Consider the following 16,890-nt stretch of genomic DNA (forward strand, 5'->3'; position numbering starts at 1 on the left):
ATATTTGTAACATTGTCCTAAATATTTCCCTTGGGCAGAGGAGGCCACGGGGTGACCCTAAGAATGGTGAATAACCAAGGGTAGGTGAGTCCAAAACTAGAGGGTATAAACAGGAGGTGAGAGAGCAAGGATTTAAAGAGGGAGCTGAGGGGGAACATTATCCACAGAGGATGGTGCATAAACAGAACAGACTGCCTCAGGCACATGGGAGAAACAAAAACAATTACAGCATGGAAAAGACATTTGGGCAGGTACATGGAGAGGAGAAGGTTTGAAGAGATAAGGGCCAAATGCAGGCAAATGAGACTCATTGAGTATATGAAACATGGGCAGCATTGAGGGGTTTGACCACAGGTTCTGTTTCCGTGCTGGATCACTCTGTATCCAGCTAAAGAGGATTAGTGTACCAAAATAAGGCATGTTGTAGACACTGAAGCAAGTTACAGCGATAGCGATGGTAGTCTGGAATGCAGTATGTCTCAAATATGTGGAGGGAGTATCGGGAACGGAGGAGGTTACAGGAACAGGTACTATTGTAGGAGTTAAAAATGACTGAAGACACTGGTGCACAAGCCATGCCACAGACAGTGTTGCAGAGTAGTGAGTCTTAGTACAGTGTTGGAGGGAGAACACAGAACAGAAAGATCCCAGGCAGCATTCACAACCTCTTGTCGGAGGCCTACTCTCCCCTCTGTTGTACTGATGCTCGCTAAGACAGCACAGGACTGGATTGATAACTATGAACTCGCCATGCTGTCTCAGTGCAACATAAGTTAAAGTAGACGTGGTAATTGAGCACGGGGTGTGTCTATACTGTGCTCCCCATCCAGCACTGTATCTGTGTCCTGTCTTGTTAGCGATGTTTGGAGCCCTCTCATTGCTCCCTGCTCTGTGCACTGTGAGTGAACTTACCTCACTGCAGGATTTATTGAAGGCTCCACATCTCCCTGCCCTTTGTCTCTCTGGCTGACCAACCATCTTCAATGAGGTGATGGATGAGACACAAAGCAGTTGGGAAGTCTATTGAGTCAGCAACTTCCTGAGTACCTACAAGAGACAGAGAAATAGACAGAATGGGAAATTAGACTGATGCAGTGAGGGTTACACAAGGAGAATGGAAATGAACCCCACAGATATCTGGAAAATCCCAAACTCCATCCCTGGCCTGTGCTGTTGAGTCTCTCTGGAGTGGAGAATTCTGTTAGCTCAGGATTTGGAGCAGCTGCAAGAGTGAGAGACGCTGACAGAGGCATCAATTAGACCCACACAGTGAGGGATACCACATGGAGAGAGACTGAGTGATATCACCAGAGTGCTGGAAGACTTCAGGATCACACAGTCATGTTGGAAGAATGGGTTTAGCTTCATGTATCAGTGCTCAGGGATGAGCAACCAGTGAGCAGGTGAAGTGATGGCCTAGTAACATTATTGTTAGGGCATTTGTCCAAAACCTCAGCTAATGTTCAGGGGAGGCAGGTTTGAATCCCATCATAAGATATGGTGGAATTTAAAATCGATAATTTTAAAAATAGCAATTAACAATCCATAAACAAATATGAAACCATTGCTGATGTACAAAAATCACAATCCCTTAGACTAGATTCCCTACAGTGTGGAAATAGGCGTTTTGACCCAACCAGTCCACGCCATCCCTCCGAAGAGTAACCCACTCAGACCCATCTCCCTCGACCTAATACACCTAACATTATGGGCAATTTAGCATGGCCAATTCACCTGACCTGCCCGTCCTTGGACTGAGAGAGGAAACCGGAGCATCCAGAGGCAATTCACGCAGACAAGTGGAGAATGTGCAAACTCCACACAGTCGCCCGCGGCTGGAATCGAACCTGGGACCCTGGTGCTGTGAGGCAGGAAGGTTAATCACTGAGCCAGCGTACCGCCCACTTTCCTTTTGACAACGAGATCTGATCATCCTCACGTGGTCTGCACAACATACCCACAGCAAAGTGTTTGCCCCTCAATTGCCCTCTGAAATGGCCAAGCAAGTTACTCAGCTCACGAGCAGCGAGGGCTGGGCAATAAAGGCTGGTCAGCCAGAGACACCCACATCCCCTACCTGATTTATAAAAAAATCCAATAGGATGGTCCCACTGGAACCGTGATGGGACCAGTGTCCTGGCCAATCATGTCAGTAGGTTTATGGACAGGGCTTTAAACTGACAGAGAGGATGCAGGTGAAAGGAGCTTTCCAAATCCAAAGAGAAAAGGTGAAGCATCGGAACAGTATGGGGATGTGGCTGAAGGTAATCAAAAAGGAACAGGATGGGGACAGCGATTAACTAAAACTGTACTTCAGTGAATAGGTTTGTGACAGGAAATTGTGGGAACGAGTAAATTATGTTTTTTTTCAATGGACGAAGTCTTATCAATAAGGCAGATGGATTTGTGACACTGAGATAAAAGAGGTTTAGACAACAGAGAGACATGGTTACAGGGTGAACAAAAGGTGGACATAAATATTCAATGGATCACAACCTTGCGGAAACTCAGGCAAAATGGGTAACACTAACAATAATGGATAACAAAGGCATCACAGAGAAAGCATTTGGTCTCAGATCATGAAGTAGAGGCAGTCTGAATGTAAATTCTGGCTGCTACTTGCCAAGGACACAAGCAGCAGAACAGTTTTAGCCACTGAACAGCATTCTGCTGCTCATTACTGCATTACACAGGAACTCATTGGAATTTTTTTAACAAACACATTGCGATAATTTTGGGAAACATCAATATTCACAAAATGTAGGACAGTCACACTGGCAAGAGTGATATTGGAAGAGGAGTTCAGAAAATTAGTTTTCAGTGTTTCTTTGAATAACAAATTGTGCAACTGGCTAGGGACATAACTATCTCAGAGCAACCATTGGGTGATGAAACTTAGTAAATGAGTAATGTCACCTGGAGAGATCCTCTGCGAAATTGTGATAAAGTGCAATTTAAGGAAATATAAAGTTTTAAAGTGAATCACAGAAAGGACAAGCTACAACTAGAAACAAAAATAACCAATGACATGAGTTTGAGAGGGGAACTGACCAAGGTAAACAGGCTAAACAGACTGAAATGTGTGCCTGTCAATGAACAGTGGAAAACATTTGAAGGAACAGTGTAAAACACTCAACAAAAGGACATTCCATTGAAACAGACAAATCCTCAGCAAGAAATCCCCATTGGTCCCTCATTCAAGTAAAAAGGATCATATTAGATTATCGGGCTTAGAGGATCACCAAAAAGTACTTAAAATCCTGAAGTGAGAGAATGTTTTCGGAGTAAGTTTTAAAGGGATTGCAAAGGGGCTGCTCCCAGGAGAAGGTCAGATGGAAGAGGGAATAATTGTCAAGGTTTTATGTCACAAAAGGAACCGGGAGAGCTGAAGGTACTGGAGGTGGTGAGAGTGTTACAGAGAGTGGTCAGGGTCTGAACGGTGTTACAAAGCCAGTACAGATTGTTGCAACTGGAGGTATTTGCAGAGGTCGGGAGGGATATATATATTTTTATTTATTCATTCATGGGATGAGGATGTCGCTGATTGGACCAACATTCTTTGCCCCACTGCTAATTACCCAGAGTATAGCACAGAGTCAGCCATATTGCTGTGGGTCTGTGTCACGTGCAGGCCAGACCAGGTTAGAATGTCAGATGTTCTTCTCTAAAGGATGTAAGTGAACCAGATGAGTTCTTCCTTCTGGTCAACAATGCTTTTATGGTGGCCTCACCAATGTCCTGTACAGCCACAACATGACATCCCAACTTCTACTCTCAATGCTCTGCCCAATGAAGGTAACCATCCCAAACGCCTGCTTCACCAGCCTGTCTCCCTGTGACACCACTTTCAAAGAACTGTCTACCTGCATCCCTGGGTCTCTGACTGACAACACTACCCAGGGCCCGAACATTAACTGTACAGGTCCCACCATGGTTTGTTTCACCAAAATGGAACACCTCACGTTTATCTAATTAAACTCCATCCGTTATTCTTCAGCCCACTATCCCAGTGTCCTATTCGTCCTGTTGTATCATAGATAACCTTCTTCACTGTCCACTTTACCAACAATTTCAGTGTCACTCAAAAAAAACTTACCAGGAAACCAATATTTCCATCCAAACCATTTATCCAAATGACAAACAACAGTGGACCCACTTCACCGCTGGTCACATGTCTCCAGTCAGAAAGGCAACATGTCTCCCATCACCCTCTGTCTCCTACCATCAAGCCCAATTTTGTATCCAGTTGACTAGCTCCTCCTGAATGCCATATCCTTTTACATTGATCTGAGCTTATTACCCAGTTTACCAGACAGAACGTAGAACACAGAACAGTACAGCACAAGACCCTTCGGCCATGATGCCATGCCCATCTTTTACCCGACTGTGAGATCAAACTAACTTACATACCCTTCATTTTGCTCTCATCCATGTGCCTATCCAAGAGTCTGTTAAAATGTCCCATTACACCCACCCACCAGTCTCTGTGTAAAGAACCTCCATCTGAGATCTCCCCTTGTCCATCCTCCAATCACCTTACAATTATGCCCCCTTGTACCATGTATGCCATGGGATAAAGAGGTCTCTCACTGTTCACTCTATCTTTGCCTCACACCATCTTGTTCACCTCTACCAAATCACACCACAGTCTTCTTCACTCCAATGAGAAAAGCCTTAGCTCCCTCACCCTTTCTCCATAAGACATGCCCTCCAGTCCAGGTAGCATCCTGGTAAATCTCCTCTTTACCCTCTCTAAAGCTTCCACATCCTTCCTGTAATGAAGGGACCAAAACTGAACACAATATTCTAATTGGGATCTAAACAGGACTGTATAGAGCTGCAGCATAACCTCATGGCTTTAAAACTCAATCCCCCAGCTAATGAAAGCCAATACAACAGATTCTTTCTTAATAACACCATCAGCTTGGTGGCAAATTTGAGGGATCTCTGCTCATGAAATCCAAGATTCATCTGTTCTTCCACACTATTCAGTATTCTGCATTCTGCATTCAAGTCTCACCTTCCAAAATGCATCAATTCACACATTTCTAGATTTGACTTCATCTGCCACTTCTCAGCCCAGCTCTACATCCTGTCAATGTCCTACTGCAACCTCCAGCAGACATCCACACTATTCACCACTCCACCAACCTTCGTGTCATTGGCAAACTGACTTACCCACTCTTCCACTCACACATCTAAGTCATACATAAAATCACAAAGAGCAGAGATTTTTTGACCTCTCCCTGCAGAAGACCACTGGTCACTGAGCTCCAGGCTGAATGATTTCCATCTGTCATCAACCTCTGTCTTCTAAGGGCCAGGAATTCTCTATCCAGACAGGCAGGTTTCCCTGTATCCCATGCTCTGTACTTTCTCAATGAGCCATAAATGTGTTTTGTTACATTCTCAAAGGATTCAACAAAGATTTGTGAGGCATGGCCTGTCCCTTACAAAGCCATGATGACTTTCTCTAATCAAACTATAGTTTTCCAAGGAATCATAAATCCTGTATCTTAGAGTCCTCTCCAATAATCTGCACGTCATAGACAGAAGACTGACAGGTCTGTGATTACCAGGATTATATCTATTCCCTTTCTTGAACAACGCATGGCTGATTCACCTAACCTGCACATCTTTGGGCTGTGGGTGGAAACCGGAGCACCTGTCGGAAACCCATTCAGACATGGAGAGAATGTGCAAACTCCACACAGACAGTTGCTTGGGGCTGGAATTGAAATCGCGTCCCTAGTGCTGTGAGGCAGCAGTGCTAACCACTGAGCCACCGTGCTGCCCCATGTAACTCTCTAGAGCCCTGCTTCTAATCCTTGGTTCCTCAAACTTAAGTTAGCTTCCTTCTTCCTCTTGACTAGATGTTCTCCATCCCCTGGAACCATGTCAAATGCTTTGCTGTAGACAATGCTGACTGCTCTGCCTTCATCTATCGCTTGGTCAACTCCTCGAAGAGTCAATCCGGTTTGTGAAACACGGTTTCCCACTCACAAAGCCATGCTGACTATCTCTAATCAGCCCTTGCCTTTCCAAATATATGTAACTCCTTTCTCTCAGAATCTCCTCCAACAACTTACCCAGCACTGGCTCACTGGGCTGTGATTCCCTGGCTGCTCCCTGCAGACCTTAAGTGATGGAATAGCATTAGCCACCCTCCAGTCTTCCGGTAACTCATTGTGTGTATTGATAAAATAAATATATGTTAGGGTCACTGCAATCTCTTCCCCAGATTCCCACAATATTCTAAGATCGACCTCATAAGCGACTGAGGATTGATCCACCTTTATTTATTTGTTTTCAGATTCCAGCACTTTCTTTCCTCTGTTGAGGATTCTTTCCAAGACATCACTATTTATTTCCCCAGGTTCCCGAGCTTCCATGTCTTTCTCCACAGTAAATTCTGACATCACTATTTTGTCTAATATCTCACCCACCTCCTGACAGTTAAGGTGCCCTATTCTCTACCAAATTACTCTTTAGCCCTTATTGAAACTTGTGTAAAGTTTTCTGAAAATTCAAATAAACCGTATCCTCGGTACAGCCACTCCTACACCCGTATCTACTCTGCCATTTATATTCACACCAATAAAAATAAAATCCAACATGCTCAAAAACACGTTCTCTTTTTATTAAAAGCGTTTATAAGGGTCCAGTTATTGTTTATTGACATATCCTTTCAAATATATTTCAGCTCCCGACCTACTGTCAGGCTAACACTGTTTGGTTTCAGACTGGCAGCAGAAAGGGTTATGGGAGTTCGTGTTTATCAATCTGAAAAAGGTGGCTCACAGGGTCAGCAGGTAATAGAGGTGTTGGAATTAGGGAGGGTCGTGGGGACTGAAGAACATTATGGAGATAGGGAGTGCTGTGGGGCCTGAAAGAGGCCAAAGAGATTTGCAGGGCTGTTGGGCCTAAAGGAGGTTGCACAGATCAGGAGGATCATGGGGATTGAAGGAGGTAACTCTGAACGGGAGGGTCGTTGGGTCAGGATGAGATTATAGAGATAGGGAGGGTCGTGGGGCCTTTTGGAGGTTATGGAGTTAGGGAGGTTTGTGGGGAATGATTCAGGTTACATAGATAGGAAGAGTCATGGGGACTGAAGGAGTTTATGGAGAGAGGGAGGGCTGTGGGGACTGAAGGAGGTTATATAGATAGTAAGTTTATAGAGAAGCACAGGAAAGAAGAGCAGGTATCGGCCATTTGACCACAGAGTCAGTCCCACCATTCAATATGATCACGACTGATCATTTACCCAGTACAGTATTCCTGCTTTCACACCTTACTCTGATATTATAGTGACTACTGGCATTTAGTGATACAGCGGGCTGTAGTAACTGGGATGGGTGTGTGTGTGTGTGGGGGGGGGGGGGGGGGGGGGTGTCTTACAGAGATAGGGAGGGTTGTGGAAGCTTGGACAGGTGACAGATACAGGGTGGGTTTGAGGAATGGGAGGACTTTACAGAGATTTGGAGGAATGCAGGGATGGGACGTGATAACAATCACAGGGAAGATTTTGGGAGCTCGATCAGAGACGGGTACAGCTGAGAACAGAAGGGAGTCAAACAGTCAGGGCAGGCAGGGACAAAGTAGGACTAATAAATTAAACTGCATTTATTTCAATGCAAGGGGCCTAACAGGGAAGGCAGATTAACTCAGGACATGGTTAGGAACATGGGACTGGGATCTCATAGCAATTACAGAAACATGGCTCAGGGATGGGCAGGACTGGCAGTTTAATGTTCCCGGATACAAATGCTACAGGAAGGATAGAAAGGGAGGCAAGAGAGGAGGGAGAGTGGCATTTTTCATAACGGATAGCATTACAGCGGTGCTAAGGGAGGATATTCCCAGAAATACATCAGGGAAGTTATTTGGTGGAACTGAGAAATAAGAAAGGGATGATCACCTTATTAGGATTGTATTATAGACCCCACAGTAGTCAAAGGGAAATTGCCAAACAAACTTGTAAGGAGATCTCAGTTATCTGTAAGAATAATAGGGTAGATATGGTAGGGGATTTTAACTTTCCAAACATCGACTGGGACTGCCATAGTGTAAAGGTTTAGATGGAGAGGAATTTGTTAAGTGTGTACAAGACAATTTTCTGATTCAGTATGTGGGTGTACCTACTAGAGAAGGTGCAAAACTTGACCTAAACTGAGGAAATAAGGCAGGGCAGGTGAGTGAGGTGTCAGTGGGGGGGGGCACTTTGGGGCCAGCGACCATAATTCTATTCGTTTTAAAATAGTGATGGAAAAGGATAGACCAGATCTAAAAGTTGACGTTCTAAATTGGATAAAGGCCCATTTTGACGTATTAGGCAAGAACTTTTGAAAGCTGATTGGAGGCAGATGTTCGCAGGTAAAGGGACGGATGGAAAATGGGAAGCCTTCAGAAGTGAGATAACAAGAATCCAGAGAAAGTATATTCCTGTCAGGGTGTAGGGGAAGGCTGGTAGGTATAGCGAATTCTGGATGACGAAAGAAATTGAGGGTTTAGTTCAGAAAAAGAAGGAAGCACATGTCGGGTATAGACAGGATAGATCGAGTGAGTCCTTAGAGTATAAAGGAAGTTGGAGTATACTAAAGAGGTAAATCAGGAGGGCAAAAAAGGGACATGAGACAGCTTTGACAAATAGAATTAAGGAGAATCCAAAGGGTTTTTACAAATATATTAAGGACAAAGGGTAACTAGGGAGAGAATAGGGCCCCTGAAAGGTCAGCAAGGCGGCCTTTGTGTGGAGCCACAGAAAATGGGAGAGATACTAAATTAATATTTTGCATCAGTATTTACTGTGGAAAAGGATATGGAAGATATAGACTGTAGGGAAATCGATGGTGACATCTTGCAAAATGTTCAGATACAGAGGAAGAAGTGCTGGATAACTCCCCAGGACCTGATCAGGTGTACCCGAGAACTCTGTGGGAAGCTAGAGAAGTGATTACTGGGCCTCTTGCTGAGATATTTGTATCATCAATAATCACAGGTGAGGTGCTGGAAGACTGGAGGTTGGCAAAAGTGGTGCCACTGTTTAAGAAGGGTGGTAAAGAGAAGCCAGGGAACTATAGACCGATGAGCCTGAACTCAGTGGTGGGCAAGTTGTTGGAGGGAATCCTGAGGGACAGGATGTGCATGTATTTGGAAAGGCAGGGACTGATTATGGATAGTCAACATGGCTTTGTGCGTGGGAAATCATGTCCCACACACTCGAGTGAGTTTTTTGAAGAAGTAACAAAGAAGATTGATGAGGGCAGAGTGATAGATGTGATCTATATGGACTTCAGTAAGGCATTCGACAAGGTTCCCCATGGGAGACTGATTAGCAAGGTTAGATCTCATTGAATACAGTGAAAACTAGCCATTTGGATACAGAACTGGCTCAAAAGTAAAAGACAGAGAGTGGTGGTGGAGGGTTGTTTTTCAGACTGAAGGCCTGTGACCAGTGGAGTGTCACAAGGATCAGTGCTGGGCCCTCTACTTTTTATCATTTACATAAATGATTTGGATGAGAGCATAAGAGGTACAGTTTGCAGATGACACCAAAACTGGAGGTGTAGTGGACAGCGAAGAGGGTTACAACAGGATCTGGACCAGATGGGGACAATGGGCTAACTGGCAGATGGAGTTTAATTCAGATAAATGCGAGGTGCTGCATTTTCGAAAAGCAAATCTTAGCAGGACTTATACACGTGATGGTAAGGTCCTAGGGAGTGTTGTTGAACAAAGAGACCTTGGAGTGCAGATTCATAGCTCCTTGAAAGTGGAATCGCAGATAGATTAGAGAGTGAAGGCGGCGTTTGGTATGCATTCCTTTATTGGTCAGAGTATTGAGTCCAGGAGTTGGGAGGTCATGTTGCGGCTGTACAGCACATTGGTTAGGCCACTGTTGGAATATTTTGTGCAATTCTGGTCTCCTTCCTATCAGAAAAATTTTGTGAAACTTGAAAGGGTTCAGAAAAGATTTACAAGAATGCTGCCAGGGTTGGAGGATTTGAGCCACAGGGAGAGGCTGAACAGGCTGGGGCTGTGGCGTTGGAGGCTGAGGGGTGACCTTATAGAGGTTTACAAAATTATGAGGGACATGGATAGGATAAACAGACAAAGTCTTTTCCCTTGGGTCAGGGAGTCCAGAACTCAAGGGCATAGGTTTAGGGTGAGAGGGGAAAGATATAAAAGAGACCTAAGGGGCAACTTTTTCAAGCAGAGGGTGGTACGTGTATGGAACGAGCTGCCAGAGGATGTGGTGGAGGCTGATACAACTGCAACATTTAAGAGGCATTTGGATGGGTATAGGAATGGGAAGGGTTTGGAGGGATATGGGCCGGGTGCTGGCAGGTGGGACTAGATTGGGTTGGGATATCTGGTCAGCATGGACGGGTTGGACCGAAGGGTCTGTTTCCGTGCTGTACATCTCTATGACTCCAACACTCATGGAGGTTATAGAAATAAACAGACTGAAATATGTGTCTGTAAATGGACAGTGGAAAACATTTCAAGGGACAATGCAAAATACTCAATAAAAGGACATTCCATTGAAACAGTAAAAACCTCAGCAAGAAATTCCCACTGATCCCTCACTCAGGACAAAAGGAATCATACTAGATTATGAGGCTGAGAAGATCACCAAAAAGTACTTAAAATCCTGAAGTGAGAGAGTGTTTTAGGAGTAAATGTTAGTGGATTACAATGGGTCTGCTCGCAGGAGGGGGGCTGTGGGAAGGGGAGCCACGGTCAGGGTTCATTGATACAATAGGAACAGGGAGAGGTGAAGGTGCTGGAGGTGGTGAGAGTGTTACAGAGAGGGGTCAGGGTGTTACAAAGCCAGGACGGATTGCTGCAGCTGGACGGGTTTGCAGAGGTAGGGAGGGACATAGGTATTTTTATTTATTCATTCATGAGATGTGAGTGTCACTGCATGGAACGACGGTATTTGACCCCTCTGCTAATTACCCAGAGGGTAGCTCAGAGTCAGCCATATTGCTGTGGGTCTGGAGTCACATGTTGGCCAGACCAGGTTAGAATATTTGATGTCCTTCCCTAAAGGAGGTTAGTGAACCAGATGAGTTCTTCCTACTGATCAACAATGTTTTAATGGTGGCCCCACCAATGCCTTTTACAGCCACAACATGACATCCCGACTCTTACTCTCAATACTCTCCCCAATGAAGGTAACCATCCCAAAGGCCTGCTTCACCAGCCTGTCTACCTGTGACACCACTTACTGTGTACCTGGGTCACTGGATCTCTGACTGAAAACATGACCCAGGGCCCGAACAATAACTGTACAAGTCCCACCCTGGTTTGTTTCACCAAAATGGAACACCTCACCTTTATCTAATTAAACTCCATCTGCTATTCTTGAGCCCACTATCCCAGCAGTACTGTTCATCCTGTTGTATCATAGATAACCTTCTTCACTGTCCACTTTACCACCAATTTCAGTGTCACCCAAAACAATTACTTACCAGGAAACCAATATTTCCATCCAAACCATTTATCCAAATGACAAACAACAGGGGACCCACTCCACCGCTGGTCACATGCCTCCAGTCAGAAAAACAACATGTCTCCCATCACGCTCTGTCTCCTACCATCAAGCAAATTTTGTATCCAGTTCACTAGCTCCTCCTGAATGCCATATCCTTTTTTACACTGATCTGAGCTTATTACCCAGTTTACCAGACAGAACATAGTACACAGAACAGTTCAGCCCAAGACCATTCGGCCATGATTTCATGCCAACCTTTTATCCAACTGTAAGATCAAAGTAAACTACATACCCTTCATTTTACGATTATCCATGTGTCTGTCCAAGAGTCTATTAAATGTCCCAGATGTGTCTAATTTTACTACCACCATTGGCAGTCCATCCAACCACCTACCATTCTCTATCCTCTTATCCATCCTCCATTCACTTTAAAATTACACCCCCTTGTAATAGCCATTTATGTCATAGGAGGAAAAGTCTCTGACTATTCACTCACTCTGCGCCTCTCATCATCTTGTTCACTTCCACAAAGTCACCCCGCCCCCTTCTTCACTCCAATGAAAAAAGCCTTAGCTCCCTCAACCTTTCTCCATAAGAAATGCCCTCCATTACAGGCAGCATCTTGGTAAATCTCCTGTGTACACTCTCTAAAACTTGCACATCCTTCCTGTAAACAGGGGACCAGAACTGAACACAATATTCCAAGTGTGGTCTCACCAGGACGCTATAAAGATGCAGTAAAACGTCTCGGCTCTTACAGTCAATCCCCCTTCTAAGGAAAGCCAACACAACATATGCCTTTTTAACAACCCTACCAACGTGCGTGGCGATTTTGAGGGATCTATAGACACGGACCCCATGATCTCTGTTCCTCCGCACTGCCAAGTATTCTGCCTTTCACCCTGTATTCTGTATTCAAATTCGACCTTCCAGAATGAATCACTTCACACTTTTCCAGTTTGGACTCTATCTGCGACTTCCAGCCCAGCTCTGTATCCTGTCAATGTCCCATTGCAACCTCCAACAGCCCTCCACATTCCCCACCACTCCACCAACCTTCATGTTATTGGCAAACTTACTAACCCACTCTCCAACATCCACATCCAAGTCATTTACAAAAATCACAGACAGCAGTGTCCCAGAGCCGATTGTTACAGAACCCCACTGGTCACTGAGCTCCAGGCTCAAGACTGTCCATCTGCTGCCACCCTCTGTCTTCTCTGGGCCATCCAATCCTGCATCCATACAGACAGATTTCCCTGTATCCCAATTTTCCTTCTTTTCTGAATGAGCCATCAACATATCCTCATGAGCCATATCCTCAAAGAATTCAATCAGGTTTGTGAGGCATGACCTGACCCCTCACAAACCCATACTGACTGTAGCTAATTTAACTATGGTTTTCCCAGTAGTCATAAATCTGTCTTTAGAGTCCTCGCCAATAATCTGCACACCACAAACATTCGACCAAATCTGTAATTCCCAGAATTCTACCTCCGTAACATGGCTCAGACTTTACACATCTTCCCTCCTCTGCCATGTTCCCCAGAAGGGCACTGGAGGGTGGTGGGGGTTACAGAGACAGAGAGGAATATCAGGACAGGAGGATTTTGCAGACATTAGGAGGGTTGCAGTGCCAAAAGGAGGCTTCAGTAATTGTGAGGTTTCATGGAGATGGAGGTATTTGAGGAGGGAGGGAGGATTGTAGGGAAATGAGAGGTTTCACAGTTTAGGTGTTTTGTTAGGACTGCAAGTGGTACTGAGTTGGGGAGGGTGTAAGCACTGGTGGATATTACAGAAACATGTGGTTTTAGTTGCAATGCAGGAAGAGGATTCAGGAAGCTGGAGAGTATGGGGTCTGAACGAGGTTACACAAATGGGAAGAGTTGTCAGGAGGGGAGGTGTTTACAGAGACAGCAATGGTCTGATCTGGAGCAGAGGACCCAGATTGGGAGGGATTTGGGGACTGGAGGTGGTTTCACAGGGAGGGAGGACCATAGACCCACAGGAGGTTACAGAAATGTGGAGAGCTGTAGGACTGACAGGTGTTCATGGAGATGGGAATGTTGGGAGGGATAGAGAAGTTTACAGGGATAAGGATGTTTGTAGGACAGGGCTGGATCACAGACAGGGACTGTTTTAGGGAGTTGAGCAGATTACAGAGATAAAGAGGTTTGTATCGACTGGAAGAACAAACAGAGATATGGAGGATCATCGTGACTGAAGATGGTTATAGACATAGGAAGGCTTAGGTTCTGGGGGTTATGGAGGCAGTGGAATCTGGATTTCTTTTCAGAGACTGGGATAACAATTTTAATCAGAAACAGTTTCACAGATAAGGGAGTATAGCACAAACAGGAGGAAGTAGTAGGGGAGGGTGACGTTTAAACAGATAGTGGTGTAAGAGCTGGACAAGGTTATGGAGATGGGGAGATGGTGGAGACACAGGAGGAGCTTACATTGACATGGGGGTGATAGTGACAGGAGGGTGTTAAATAGATAGTGGGTTTTGTAGGGACTGGATTGGGAGAGGCACAGGCATGGAGTGAGTTCGACAGATCAGGATTACTGCAGAGACCTGAGAGGGTTACACTGATAGGGATGGTGGTCGGGTCTCCACAGACTGTTGGTGTTTAGGGACTGGAAGAGGTTTGGTAGATAGGGAGGGATGTAAGAGCTGCAGGAGCTTGTGGAGAGTTGAAGAGTTGGAGCAGTTTGCAGAGGTAGGTTTCTCAGACAGGAGTAGGTTATAGATAGTGAGGGTTGTGTGGTCTGAGTAAGTCAAAAAGAGGAGAGGTTTTGCGTCTGGAAGAGGTTACACTGACAGGGAGAGTTGAAGAGACTGAAGCAAAAATGCATGGAGAAGGTTACACAGATAGGGAGGTGAGTAGGGACTGAAGGTGAATACACAGACATGGAGGGTTGTATTGTTAGACGGAGCTGAGAGGGATAGGGTCCGGTGTAGGGATTTACACAGATAGGGAAGGTTGTGTTTTTGGAGAAGGTTACAGCGATACAGACAGTGTTAGGGAGTGTTTAGTGGACTACAGAGGAGCTCAGAGAGAATGTATTATGGGGAGTGGAGGAGATTACAGACACAGAGATGGCTGTCGGGTTGAAAAGAGCTTCTACAGATCCTCAGTGCTGTAAGGCTGGAGGGAGATTATAACAGTGAGTGTTACCAAGACTTAATTACTTCACTGATATAGAGCAGGTCTCAGCATGTAACTGTCAAAGGGAAGTTGAGACAGTCCAGATGAGTTTTTAGACATACAAATGTTTATGGGAGATTCAAGAGGGAACAATGATTGGGAATGCTGTACCAAATGGTAATAGTTATAGGGAGGGTTCTAAAAGCAGGAAGAGGTGACAGACATATCGATCTTTGTAAGGACTGGAGAAGGTTACATATGCAAGGAGTGTTTTAGAGTCTGGAGGAGATTACAGTGTTAAGGAGAATATTGGGGATAAGGCCAGGTGTAAGAGACGGGGATGGTTGATAGGGCTGGACAATAACCTGAATAGAATCACCATCGTGCGCAACCAGGCCATTCGGCCCAACCAGTCCATTCCAAAACTCCGAAGAGCATCCTACCCAGACCCACCCCTCTACCTATACATTAAACCCTGCATTTCTCGTGGTGAACTTACTTAAACCACACATTCCTGAATACTACAGTCAATTTATGATGGCTAATTCACTGATGGTGCACATTTTGGACACACACACACAGAGCAAGGGAGCGACGTGCAAACACACAGAGTGAGGGAGCTACCCGCAGACACACAACGAGGGAGGGACACACACACGCAAATCAAGGAAGGGACACGCAGCGAGGGTGGGACAGGCACACACGCAGCGAGGGTGGGACAGGCACACACGCAGCGAGGGTGGGACAGGCACACACGCAGCGAGGGTGGGACAGGCACACACGCAGCGAGGGTGGGACAGGCACACACGCAGCGAGGGTGGGACAGGCACACACGCAGCGAGGGTGGGACAGGCACACACGCAGCGAGGGTGGGACAGGCACACACGCAGCGAGGGTGGGACAGGCACACACGCAGCGAGGGTGGGACAGGCACACACGCAGCGAGGGTGGGACAGGCACACACGCAGCGAGGGTGGGACAGGCACACACGCAGCGAGGGTGGGACAGGCACACACGCAGCGAGGGTGGGACAGGCACACACGCAGCGAGGGTGGGACAGGCACACACGCAGCGAGGGTGGGACAGGCACACACGCAGCGAGGGTGGGACAGGCACACACGCAGCGAGGGTGGGACAGGCACACACGCAGCGAGGGTGGGACAGGCACACACGCAGCGAGGGTGGGACAGGCACACACGCAGCGAGGGTGGGACAGGCACACACGCAGCGAGGGTGGGACAGGCACACACGCAGCGAGGGTGGGACAGGCACACACGCAGCGAGGGTGGGACAGGCACACACGCAGCGAGGGTGGGACAGGCACACACGCAGCGAGGGTGGGACAGGCACACACGCAGCGAGGGTGGGACAGGCACACACGCAGCGAGGGTGGGACAGGCACACACGCAGCGAGGGTGGGACAGGCACACACGCAGCGAGGGTGGGACAGGCACACACGCAGCGAGGGTGGGACAGGCACACACGCAGCGAGGGTGGGACAGGCACACACGCAGCGAGGGTGGGACAGGCACACACGCAGCGAGGGTGGGACAGGCACACACGCAGCGAGGGTGGGACAGGCACACACGCAGCGAGGGTGGGACAGGCACACACGCAGCGAGGGTGGGACAGGCACACACGCAGCGAGGGTGGGACAGGCACACACGCAGCGAGGGTGGGACAGGCACACACGCAGCGAGGGTGGGACAGGCACACACGCAGCGAGGGTGGGACAGGCACACACGCAGCGAGGGTGGGACAGGCACACACGCAGCGAGGGTGGGACAGGCACACACGCAGCGAGGGTGGGACAGGCACACACGCAGCGAGGGTGGGACAGGCACACACGCAGCGAGGGTGGGACAGGCACACACGCAGCGAGGGTGGGACAGGCACACACGCAGCGAGGGTGGGACAGGCACACACGCAGCGAGGGTGGGACAGGCACACACGCAGCGAGGGTGGGACAGGCACACACGCAGCGAGGGTGGGACAGGCACACACGCAGCGAGGGTGGGACAGGCACACACGCAGCGAGGGTGGGACAGGCACACACGCAGCGAGGGTGGGACAGGCACACACGCAGCGAGGGTGGGACAGGCACACACGCAGCGAGGGTGGGACAGGCACACACGCAGCGAGGGTGGGACAGGCACACACGCAGCGAGGGTGGGACAGGCACACACGCAGCGAGGGTGGGACAGGCACACACGCAGCGAGGGTGGGACAGGCACACAC

General features: G+C 47.3%; 1 long non-coding RNA gene across 1 annotated transcript in view; it reads right to left on the reverse strand.

Moving 5' to 3' along the window:
• Window positions 1-796: 796 nt before the first annotated feature.
• Window positions 797-16,890, reverse strand: part of LOC140471862 (uncharacterized) — a 40,511-nt gene continuing 24,417 nt past the window's right edge. The window contains exon 3 of the long non-coding RNA XR_011957231.1: window positions 797-1,047. This is a non-coding gene — a long non-coding RNA (uncharacterized lncRNA). The remainder of the gene's footprint in view (window positions 1,048-16,890) is intronic.

The sequence above is a fragment of the Chiloscyllium punctatum genome, unplaced genomic scaffold, assembly GCF_047496795.1.
Source record: "Chiloscyllium punctatum isolate Juve2018m unplaced genomic scaffold, sChiPun1.3 scaffold_173, whole genome shotgun sequence".
Taxonomy (NCBI): domain Eukaryota; kingdom Metazoa; phylum Chordata; class Chondrichthyes; order Orectolobiformes; family Hemiscylliidae; genus Chiloscyllium; species Chiloscyllium punctatum.